The sequence below is a fragment of the Xenopus tropicalis genome, chromosome 3 (genome assembly GCF_000004195.4).
Source record: "Xenopus tropicalis strain Nigerian chromosome 3, UCB_Xtro_10.0, whole genome shotgun sequence".
Classification (NCBI taxonomy): domain Eukaryota; kingdom Metazoa; phylum Chordata; class Amphibia; order Anura; family Pipidae; genus Xenopus; species Xenopus tropicalis.
The window spans coordinates 79,125,142-79,138,165 of NC_030679.2; positions in this window are offsets into that span (position 1 = coordinate 79,125,142).

A 13,024-nucleotide genomic window follows, 5' to 3' on the forward strand; every position below is an offset into this window, starting at 1 on the left:
TGCAGGCATTAAGGCAGCAACAGAGTACGTTTCAGGGCTTATTTATAAACAATTAAGGTTATCTTTTCTTCATTCTCACTACATTTCTTGGGTTACACTAGCCTTTTTGTTTTGTTCAGTGACCTGCTGATTAAGCACAATGCCTTCACCTTGCACATAGACAAGATCAATAATATACAAGAAATACAATTATAAGCAGTTGAATGCACAGAAATAAATTTTCAGTGTCTCTGTAATAGGCCATTAACCAGTGCAGTCACTAATAATAGTTCAATAAAAGTACTATCCCCCCCACCCCCGACTCTTAGTATATCTGCCTTGTTGTATGATCACTGATTTCTGTTTATCACCTAGACAGTACAAGTGGGAAACAAATGGTTTTATGTACAGTTAAGTATACTATTGAGTGAATTATTCTAGACTAATATGTGGCATGTTTACAGTGTGGGGTCATATACTGTATACTGCAAGGAACAATGTAAAAATCCCCTTTTCACAAATTCTTTTTTTTTTTTTTATTGGAATTTCATGATAGCAATTTTTACACAGGACCTACAGAATAATTTCTGTTAAATTCTATTGTTCCGGTCATACTAAGAGCTAAAACTGAGCAGGGAATGATCAAGATGATCTGCCCTTCCTTCACCCAGGCTGAACAACAGGGGGCACTTGGGTTAAACCCTCATGATGTTAGCAGTTTATGAAAAAAACATTATCTTGCTGTGTCTTGCACATTAATGTATGTTTTAATTATTATGATGTCAAAATGTGTTGAATAGCCAGGCATAACTGTGCAACATTTGCCCTCTATGCTCTAATCATAGAAATAGAATTATTATTATGTTTTATTTATACAGAACCAGTATATTCTGTAACACTTGCAGAAATTATACATATTTCACATTAGTCCCTGCCCCAGTTTTTGTGTGTGAGAGGAAACCACAGTACTTATAATAACCCACTCAGTCATGAGAAGAACATTCAAGCTTCTTGCAGATAACACCTTGACTGGAATTGAACCTAGGAATTAAAACATGTGATGCATGAGTTACATTTTATGATGTAATAATGCCTTTTCAAGCCAGGCATACAATCAATGAATACTCCGATTATAATGATATCATTTAAAACACAGAATGCATGCTCTACCTCACATTATGCCACAAGAAATGTATATCCTGACTATAACATGTCACAATAAGTCGTTTAGCCATGTGTTGCATTCAACACTAAATGCATGATGTCTTTTCCTTTAACACCTAATCCATGCAAGTTATTATAATGTTATAATGCGTTGCCTAACCTGGCATACAATTACCACAACCAATTAAGCCCTGACTATTATGTCATTACACATTCTCTAGCCATGTCTAGCACTTCAACACATAGGGGCCGATTCATTAAAACACGAGTTCAAATCCCGAATGGGAAAAATTCGGGTTGGATACGATAATTTCTGAAGCACGAAAATGCTTACGAAAAAATCGTATTAGTCACAATAAAATTGTATTGGCGATCCGAAAGTCCTGAAATTTTCGTACCAAACTATTGTAAACAGCGGCAGAACCTTTCCAAATTATTCGCGCAAGCGTACGGAAAAGTCGCGCAAGCGTACAAAAAAGTCACTCTAGTATACAAAAAAGTTGCGCAAGCGCGAAAAAAATGGCGAAAATAAGCTTGGAGCGTTCGAATGATGCTCTGAGCGTTCGTGTCTTAATAAATCTCCCCCATAATCTATGATTTCATTATTGTGGTGTCATGATGTCCTGGTTAGCCCAGCATTAATGTACAAGTGTCTGCCCTGAGAAGTAAAACACAAAATGGTAGCTACTGTCTACTTTTTATGGAATAACCAATAGTCAAACCAAGCATGCCAGTATAATATAATAATAATGCAATTAAAATACAATGCCTAGCCAGGAATAAATGTACATCTGCCTGCCCTGATTAATGATTTCATTATGTATGCTCTAGTATTTATCAGTTGTCGAGTTTGTGAATTCCAGTTTGCTTTTCTAAATTGGAAAAAACTTGCATATCGAATGCTTGTTATTAATGTGAAAAAACTTGTGTGATTAAAAAACTTGAATACCTTAAATTTTTAAGTTTGCAAACTGGAATAAACCTCAAAAACTGGAATATCTCATTTTAAAAATATGGCTTGACTTTGCCTTAGACAACTCCCATAGACTTCTATGGAAACTCGCAAGTTTTTGGGTTTTTTGCACTTAATAGATAGCAGACATTTTTGTTTTTGAACCATTACTCGAATTCAATTTTTTAACCCAAAAAATTCAAATCGTTAAAAAAAAATTCAAATCGTTAAAAAAAAATTCATACTACAGTATTTCTAATGCATTATACCTGCCCAGAGACATCTATAGCTTCCCTCTAACCACTGACCTTCTCACTCCTGAGTGAAATGAAGAACTTGTTGGAAATGCTTGACGTTGCTGTTTTTATCCAAACAGCATTATTCTTCTTGGGGGACCAATGAATGGATGCCTGCATCTCTTAACATATATTATGAAAGAAATGACTTGTAATATTCCTCCACTATTTCAGATTTGATGGATCACTCACAAGTCTCATTCACCTATCCAGGTTTGTTTTGCAGAAGACTTTTACTGCATTTCGGTGGGGCTTGTTTGGTTTCCACATGTAATGAAAAAACTATACCACAAATTTTTGGAAAGGGTGATACATACTGGTTATTAGTGATGAGCGAATCTGTTCCGTTTCGCTTTGCCGAAAAATTTGCGAATCTTTCAAAAGATTTGCGAAACAGGGAAAAATTTGCGAAACGGCGAAAATGTTGCACGTCAAAAAAAATTGTCGCCCACGGCTATTCTTTTGTCGCACAGCTATTCATTTGTCGCCTGCGGCTATTGTTTTGTCGCCCACGGCTATTCTTTTGTCGCCCACGGCTATTCTTTTGTCGCGCGGCTATTCTTTTGACGTGGGCAACAATTTTTGGACGTTCTGCGAATTTCCGCGTTTCGCCATTGGCGGATTGTTTCGCAAAACGGATGAAAAAATTTGCTGCGAAAAAATTTGCAGAGCGTCCAAAAATTGTCGCCCACGTCAAAAAAATAGCCATGCCTGGTGAAACATTTCGCCCATCACTACTGGTTATACATTTCCTGCAAATTTAGTAGCAATGAATACAATATGTAAGAGGGTTAATAAATCTTTACTGTTTCTGTTTCTTCAAGCTATAATACAAGGGCAAATTTGTGAACTGTTGCCTTTAGTATCACTGTATGCCTGGCCTTCATTTATGCATCTTATCAAAGGAGTCAAAGGCTAAACACTATCTTGTTAATTTCAAGTATTAGAATCAGACTCAAGCTAACCTTGACTGCCTCTGAAACATAAGATAAGTAGGACTGATACAGCTTTCATAACATGTAATATGTTTTAATAGCAACCAAAGGTGATAAGGTAAAACTCTTAACTTTTAAAGGCACAGCCACATATAGTACATGTCCTATTTAAAACAACATATTTTAGAACTTCAATGTTAATGCTATTTCTTTAATCACTTTATAAGCATAGAGATTTCCCAATTGATTGATAAGGCCTGGAGGAGATCTTTTGACCCTTCTTTTGAAAGAAGAGGTGAGCTGGATTTTACCAAAAACTTTAATCTCTAGATTTGATGTTGCAAGTTGAAGTTGAAGGATGACAAAATGGAAGTGGAACAAAGTATAGACATAATTAAAAACATAGTATCATAAGGATTATCTTAGCAAGAAAAATGATAACACAAAGTATCCTATTGAGTATTTAGTGCAGATAACAAATCTTAAGAGCTTATAAATTTACACTCACTACACACATATGAATAATGAATCATTTAGAATTCATGTCTGATAAGTTATGTATATTTAAATTGTATACTTCAATCTGTAATTAGTATTTTTAAAAATCAAATGTGACCGAAAGTATAGCTAATTAATTTGAATTTTAGAGATCTATTACATTTCTGAGTATGATATATTGATTTATAAAGCATGGTATACGTTTGCATTTAACTCTATAGTATCAGATTAATAATTTAATTGATTTACTATATATATGTATTCAATACTATAGAGAAAAATGTGCAGAGTTTACATAATAGTATGTATATTTAAATGCATAAAACTTCTTGAACCTAGGTAAGGGTTTGTTTCGGGGAAGTTGGATAACATTGTGAACCTGGAAAGGGAGATGTTACATGTATCTTCCCCCTTTATAAACTGAATCCAATGAATGTTTTTATGCTTATAAATAAGTGAGAGACACAAAACGCATCAAGCAGTTCATTTTAGCTATATTCAAGTAAAGATGGTTCTTTTAATCTAATACGACTTGACAGTGGTCTGGCAAAGCACATGCCTATCTGGTATGGATGGTTTAACATTTCTTTATGTTTGTTTTAAAGAAGAAGGAAACGTTTAATCATTGGGGGTGCCAAAATATTAGTCAGCCCCCCCCCCCCAGTGATTATAATCACTTACTTGATACCCTGGGCTGGTGCTCCTTTTGGCTGAAAAGTTGTTACACTATTCAGCAAATAGGAGCACCAGCCCAGAGTACATCTGCAGAAGGGCCATTGAAGCATATTCTTCTTCTTTCTGGATCTTCTTCACATTCTGCTCTGGTAGTGCCTGCGCAGTATGGTGAAAAGCCAAACTTAGAAACAAAAAGGTGTTTTTTTAATCTATTGTGCATGTGTACCTGGCCCAGGATCACAGGTGGTGCTCTTACAGAAGCGGCCTGGGCCAGTACAGTTTTCAGCAAACAATTTAATGATAATTACTAGAGTGCGCCTAACATTTGGCACCCCCAGGGATTATAACTGTCATTCTCCTTTAACACTTTTTCTTAAAAAACAATGTTACGGTACAAATGTTTATCTTAGTATATAAGAGCAGTAAAGATCAGCAAAGTCTTATTGAACTGTTCAGGCTACCTTGCTGTTTTATATATAAACCCTTCACAGTTCCTTTTTTACCATTTCAGTAACAAACACTGCTATTGTAAAATGGAGTCCTGGAGTCAAAGAGGTTCTGTTCCTGCCTTAAAGAAAAACTATATCTCCAGAATAAATATCTAACCAACAGATACTCTATCCATTAATTGGCTGATGTGACCTAACATGTATGTGTGCCCTTGGTTTGTTTGTGTGCACTGTCATCGCAGGAGGCCACCCTTAATGCTTAAAATGGCAATTTTCTATTTAGGATTACCCAATAGCACATATTACTAAAAAAGTATATTTTAAAAACATGGTTTATTTAGCTAAAGCAGGGTTTTACATATGAGCTGGTTTATGCATTATATTTTTATAGAGTCCTACATTGTTTGGGGTTATAGTTCTCCTTTAAGACATCATACATCATGTAATGGCACGGGACATACAGGAGTTGTCAGATATGATTGGAAGCTTTGGTTGTTAGAATGACTCTTAATATTGGGGGCATCAGGATAAGGAACTAAGTGCAGATGTTTACACAGGGGCCCATGTCTGACCAAACTAAAAATTTTGAGACAAAAATAAGCAGATCTTTCCATGAATGACTTTATTTAGTCTTACACAGTCCTAAAAGCAAACTTTTAACATGTAGCAAACTGAAAGGGATATAACATTCAAGGAGCGTAAGGAACTTGTAGAGCCCAACTAATTTCCCATGACCACGAAGTCCTAAAGGCTGGCAGCAGTGAATATTCTTTGGGCTCACCTTCCAGGAAACTGAGGATCTAATTTTACCAGAAAGCAGAAGCTTTAGAACAGAGAAGAAGGAAATATAGGATGCGGGCGGGTTAACTTCAGGACATCCCCTGCATGTAAGCACGAGAAGGGAACACTCATTTGTTTATGTGGCTCTTAGCGATGGCCATAAAAGAAAATCATGATATGTAAGGAATTTTTCCTTTCTATTATATCTCCTTCTTAACAACCTTGCACGCTAGGTTTTCCACAATTCACATTAACCATTAAGTTTTTTACAATTTATTTCAATTTACTACTTGCTAATTTTTTTGCTCTTTCCCTTTACAAACTTTTTCTGAGGGGGACTTTTAGTTTAACTAGGAAAATTGTTTTTTGGGTTTTTTTTTGAAGATCTGAATTTTTCTCTAATTCCATTTACGCAGCAAACTACACATAGCTAAAAAAAAGTTTCAAAAATATTATTTTTCATAATATAGCAAACACCCACAGCAAAACACTACTGAACACGTAATGCATTGCTGCTGAACTCAGCATACATTAAAATGCATGGACCAAATGCCATTAGCAATAAAGTTTGCCCTAAAAAAAATACAGATAAGAAGAATACAAATTCAAAACAACCAAATGCAAAACTTTGCTAAAGTTTGTGACATTTATCTCCCACATTTCCTTTGATACAAAGATAAAATGGGGTTTATTTGCTCAGTATAGGATTACCATAGTATGTCATTTATAAAGACCCAAAAATTAAAATACCTGTAGCACATATGAATTTAATAGATGTCAAGTTAGCTACTGCAAAACCAGCTCCTTGCCTACGTTTTATGGATGGTTAAACGTCTGTCACTTTTGCAACATAGGCAGTACAATGGCAGGCTGTCACTTTGCTTGCTGATTATGTAGCCCCAATGTCGTTGGCAGGCAAATAGCTAATAGTCAGCTCAGAGTTTCAAAATGTGCTGCAGAGCATACCTTTTAGTATCTGTGGCAGACAAGCCGTTACAATACATAATAAATAGCAAAATGTGGGTTTCTGTTCTTCAAACAGTGGGAGTCTGAGTAAGATTCAACACACATCAGTGTGTAATCCTCTTTTTTGTGGGTCTTTCTTTGTGTGCATGTATCTGTGATCTCTTTTTCTGATTAAGGGGCTAAATACAGGCATGTGATCCATTATCTGGAAACCCATTATCCAGAAAGCTCCAAATTACGGAAAGGCTATCTCCCATAGACGCTTCTATAAGCAAAACAATCCTATTGGATTTATTTAACAGTTTGTTTTAACAATTTTTTAGTAGACTTAAGGTATGGGGATCCAAATTACAGAGAGATCTCTTATCTGGAAAAACCCAGGTTCCGAGCATTCTGGATAATAGGTCCAATACCTGTACTTTTGCAAGGCACAGTAATTGTAATGAAGCTGAATGAGATAATGCCACTAGATGTCAGTGTTGCAATTCAGAAACCAGACATAAATGCTTGCTTACAGCTTACTGCTGACAGAAAATCTTATTTCATTTATGTTTTTTTTACTTTTGATTTCAAACTAAAAACGAATTTACATTTTTGGTGAGGCAATTAACTTTTTGTGGGCAATTCTGGGAAAAAACTAGAGCACAGTGCTTCTTGCAAAAGCAACTATACCGGGAGGTGAAACACGCAAGAGGCCTCACAGACGTACAAGGTACGGAGCAGCAGGAGGGAAGCAGGCAGTAGGACAGGGCTATCTGTGCCTCCTGATACTGCACTCATTACTAAACGTCAGATTTTTTTATCCAGTGCTCATTCCAGAGTATAGCACGCAAGGTGGCATGAATGATCCCAAAGGTGTTTAATTTGATCCAAGACCATACACTGTGATTTTTAGTCAGAAATTAATGGACTGTGTTGGAACTAGGAACATTTATACACATTGCTATAAGCCTTATTTACAAATATAAATGTGCCTGAGCTCAGATGGATGCAAGATTGTGCATGTTCTTTATTCATTTAGGGTTCTTGCCTCCAAACACACTTCTTGCACTTTGGCACTGTCTACTTTGTTCTGAAATAGTATGTAAGTACACCTATTGATGCAAGAGTTACCATTCCCCAGAACATGGCAGCAGTCCTAGGGTTACCACATCAGGCTGTGTCACTTGGTGCAATGTGCTATTACTGTTTTTGCACTAAATGCCTGAATTCATGCCTTCCCCACTCCACTACAAAAATTTTAACAACACCTTGCACCTGATTAACAAACAAAAGCTAGTACAAATGCATTTTGGTTTGACATATCAGTCAGTCGCATTGGAACAAGGTGACAACATAGGGGTGTGGGGTATCTGACGCTGACTGTCACATAGGACTGCATTTAAGTTAAAGGTAACATTTATTGTATATGAGATGTTATCTCATACAATACCATCAATCATTACTAAAGAACTGGTAATTTAAAATCACTTATTTTACAATATAAATTTCTTCTTGTTCTGACATCTGAAGGGTCATCTATTAATGTAGATAGGCTGTGCAAAATCAGGGACCACTTTAGAAATGATGGAGTGATTGCTCAGTAAGTAAATAGCTACCCTTTCAAACTTAACAAGCCCAATAAGGTAATTTTTCAATCTCTGGGTGCAAGTGAAAGAGTGTGCCACTTATTGCTCACTTTAACAAGAAATTGTGTTGGTTATGGCACATTTTGACTTCTGCACAGGGTCGGACTGGGGGGTGCAGGGCCCACCGCAGCTCCCGCCCCAGGGGCCCTGCAGGTGCCCCAGCCAGCTGAGTCCCCTACCCCCCCAGGGGCCCCCTTAACTTCCCCGCAGGGCCCCCACCCGTCATCCTCCCCGAGCGCGTATAAATTGAACGCGTCAGTAGGGGGAACGCCGGCAAAGGTCGGACTGGGCCGCCAGGGCCCACCGGGATTTTTCCCAGTGTCCCAGCGGCCCAGTCCGACCCTGCTTCTGCATTCCTTTAAGTTAGAAGTCAGTAGTGTTCCCACCTCCCTTAGGCCAAATTAGTCTTTTTTGTACTTTGCACGCTGCACCCTGCTCTGACTCCTCTATTCTTTGCTGGAATAATTCATTCCAGGGCAAAATATATAAATTAACTTTCCTTTAGTTCCAAAGGCAGAACTTGCTTAGAAATACACATCATTCTATAGGTAGGAATAACACCACCCCTTTTTTATTCTTTCTTGGACAAGATAATTCCATGATTTTCAAGCAGTAGAAGAATTATACAACTGCAGTCTAAATAAGATAGGGAGGCAATATTGTGCTGCGTTTGAGACCGAGGGAAAGAATATTTACAGTTAGAGCCCATTTATATTTTCCCTCATGTCCTAAAGCAGCAAACAAAGATTTGAGAAGAATTACAATTTAGGGTGTGTAATAAGAAGCAGAATTTAGCCAGAGCAAAATCTACATCCATGTGTTCCCCAATGTTTAACCTGCATTTACTTCCAAAGGTTTTATAACTCAACCAACAAAATACCAGAGGCCTCATTTCCTAATATTCAAACAAATAAACTTAACAACAATGCAGACACAGCTCTACTGCTATGTTTTTGGTTATGGCACATGTTGACTGCTGCATTCCTTTCAGCTAGAATCATGGTGGTCCCTCCCTGCCTCCTGCATGTTCCCAATGTTTTGAATGGTGCTGTCAGGCAGGGATTGCTGGGGAATTTGGTGAAGCAATGTGTGGAATTTTAATGAGAATTGCTGCCACCTCATATTCAAGTAGAGACCCTCAGTTATCATTCTTTCAGTGGCAGAGGGTTTAATTGTTCTAAAGGGTTACAGAATCCTTGCACCCTTTGTAAAAATACTAGTAACATGATGTGTTGGTTAAAACCTTGAGCTGGATTAAAGTGCAAATGGAGTATTAATCACTTTATATTTCACAGAGATCAATCTTCAAAATAATCAAAAATATTCCATCTCAAAATATTCAGATGTATTCCGAAAAGTGAGACAAACAAGTAACATAGTGACATAGGTTGAAAAAAGACACACATCCAACTGCTAGCTGATCCAGATGAAGGCAAGAAAAATACTTCTAAAACCAATTTGCCTCAGAGGTGGGAAAAAAAATCCATCCTGATTTCAAGATAGCAAACTGGACAGTCCCTCAACTTGTATTAACAGCTATCAGCCATAACCCTGTATTTCATCTCTTGCTGAAAAGCCATCCAACCCCTTCTTGAAGCTGTCTAATGTAGCAGCAACGACTGTTTCAGAGAGGGAATTCCACAACTTCACAGCTGTCACAGTAAAAAATCCTTTCCGAATATTTAGATGGAACCCCCTAATCGGAATGGGTGCTCTCATTGTCACATTACAGCCACAAACATGAATCAATTTTATTGGAATTCCATGTGAAAGACCAATACAAAGTGGTGTACACGTGAGAAGTGGAACGAAAATCATACATGATTCCAAACATTTTTTACAAATAAATAACTGCAAAGTGGGGTGTGCGTATTATTCAGCCCCCTTTTGTCTGAGTGCAGTCAGTTGCCCATAGACATTGCCTGATGAGTGCTAATGACTAAATAGAGTGTACCTGTGTGTAATCTAATGTCAGTACAAATACAGCTGCTCCGTGACGGCCTCAGAGGTTGTCTAAGAGAATATTGGGAGCATCAACACCATGAAGTCCAAAGAACACACCAGACAGGTCAGGGATAAAGTTATTGAGAAATTTAAAGCAGGCTTAGGCTACAAAAAGATTTCCAAAGCCTTGAACATCCCACGGAGCACTGTTCAAGCGATCATTCAGAAATGGAAGGAGTATGGCACAACTGTAAACCTACCAAGACAAGGCCGTCCACCTAAACTCACAGGCCGAACAAGGAGAGCGCTGATCAGAAATGCAGCCAAGAGGCCCATGGTGACTCTGGACGAGCTGCAGAGATCTACAGCTCAGGTGGGGAAATCTGTCCATAGGACAACTATTAGTCGTGCACTGCACAAAGTTGGCCTTTATGGAAGAGTGGCAAGAAGAAAGCCATTGTTAACAGAAAACCATAAGAAGTCCCGTTTGCAGTTTGCCACAAGCCATGTGGGGGACACAGCAAACATGTGGAAGAAGGTGCTCTGGTCAGATGAGACCAAAATGGAACTTTTTGGCCAAAATGCAAAACGCTATGTGTGGCAGAAAACTAACACTGCACATCACTCTGAACACACCATCCCCACTGTCAAATATGGTGGTGGCAGCATCATGCTCTGGGGGTGCTTCTCTTCAGCAGGGACAGGGAAGCTGGTCAGAGTTGATGGGAAGATGGATGGTGCCAAATACAGGGCAATCTTGGAAGAAAACCTTTTGGAGTCTGCAAAAGACTTGAGACTGGGGCGGAGGTTCACCTTCCAGCAGGACAACGACCCTAAACATAAAGCCAGGACAACAATGGAATGGTTTAAAACAAAACATATCCATGTGTTAGAATGGCCCAGTCACAGTCCAGATCTAAATCCAATTGAGAATCTGTGGCAAGATCTGAAAACTGCTGTTCACAAACGCTGTCCATCTAATCTGACTGAGCTGGAGCTGTTTTGCAAAGAAGAATGGGCAAGGATTTCAGTCTGTAGATGTGCAAAGCTGGTAGAGACATACCCTAAAAGACTGGCAGCTGTAATTGCAGCAAAAGGTGGTTCTACAAAGTATTGACTCAGGGGGCTGAATAATTACGCACACTCCACTTTGCAGTTATTTATTTGTAAAAAATGTTTGGAATCATGTATGATTTTTGTTCCACTTCTCACGTGTACACCATTTTGTATTGGTCTTTCACGTGGAATTCCAATAACGTTGATTCATGTTTGTGGCTGTAACGTGACAAAATGTGGAAAAGTTCAAGGGGGCCGAATACTTTTGCAAGCCACTGTAGTTATCATATCACCCCTCTTCAGTGTAAACTTGGCCAGTCATTCTTCATAACTAAGACTTTCCATACCATTTACCAGCTTAGTTGTCCTTTTCTGGACCCTCTCTAACTCAATAATATCCCATTATATTTATACATAGTTATCTTATCAACCCTCTCCAGTGTAAACTAAGGCTTTCAATACCATTTACCAGATTAGTTGCCCTGCTGTAATAATATCCCATTTGAGCACTGGAGACCAACACTGAATAGTGTATTCTAGATAGGGCCTTACCAGGACTCTGTAAAGTGGTAGAATGACCCCCTCCTCCTATGAATCTATGCCCCTTTTATTACAGCCCAGTGTCTATAAGAGCTAGATGTGTCATATTGTTTTTTTCTAACAAGATGAGAAATTAAGGCTGGTTTAAGCATTAAAAAAATATCAATTTGCTTTAATGCTGAAGGCTAAAGATACACTACCTCTAGGGCATTATAGGCAGTTTAAGGTGGTGTAATTTTCATTTTCTTTTTTTGCATTTATTTAAGTAAATCTCTACTAATTGTGATAAAAAATTACTATGAAAACAGATGCAGTTTCCAAGGCAAATTGTTAATAAACCATCCCCATGTGATTATTCTGCTGAACACGCAAAGCTTAAGTGCATTTAGGTACAAATAAACAGATTTATACATGTTTTAATATTTTAGTATATCTCTATCTGGGGCAGTGCCATATGCTCTGCAGTAAGTAGCCCAAAAGGGTTAATTGGGTTGAGAGCATTACCAATGTATGAGCAATATATCAAGCAACACATTTTTATTATCCAATGCATTGTAACTTATCTGATAGTGTATCTCAAGTGTTTGATAACAGATGATTTAAAAAAATCTGCAAAGATAAGAACATTTTATTTTCTGTTTACGCTTTATAGTAGGATGAGATCAGGCTGAAGTTATGAAAGATAATGTGCAAGGCAAAGATAGCATTTTTTTAGCTGCAACTCATGAACGTGGTTTAATATAAGTGACATCATTTTGGCATCACATTATAGGACATTAGTTTTTAAAACAAACAAGGTTTCCATTATAAAAGCTGAATGTTTTATCCTACACCGTCTTCTTTGGCATTTCCAAAAACAAATCTTTGTGAGGTTTGGGTCAGTTTTTGAACCCAAATCATAACTGGAATGTAAAACCCTAGGGTGAAAAAAATTATATATTAGGAAAGGAATAAAATTTGTTCCAAGAGGAGAACAGCAATTTGGGCGGATGCAATGCTCAAATGTGGTTAGTGGTTATACTGGTAGGGGGCTGTCAACTGCTTGTTGGTTTGGCATTGACTTAACTACTCATTGTGAGCTTGCTTCAGTTTCAGGTTTCTTGGAATCAGCCTACTATTTAGCTTGGTATTAGTGTTTTGGGATGTGCTTCCTCTGGCGCAT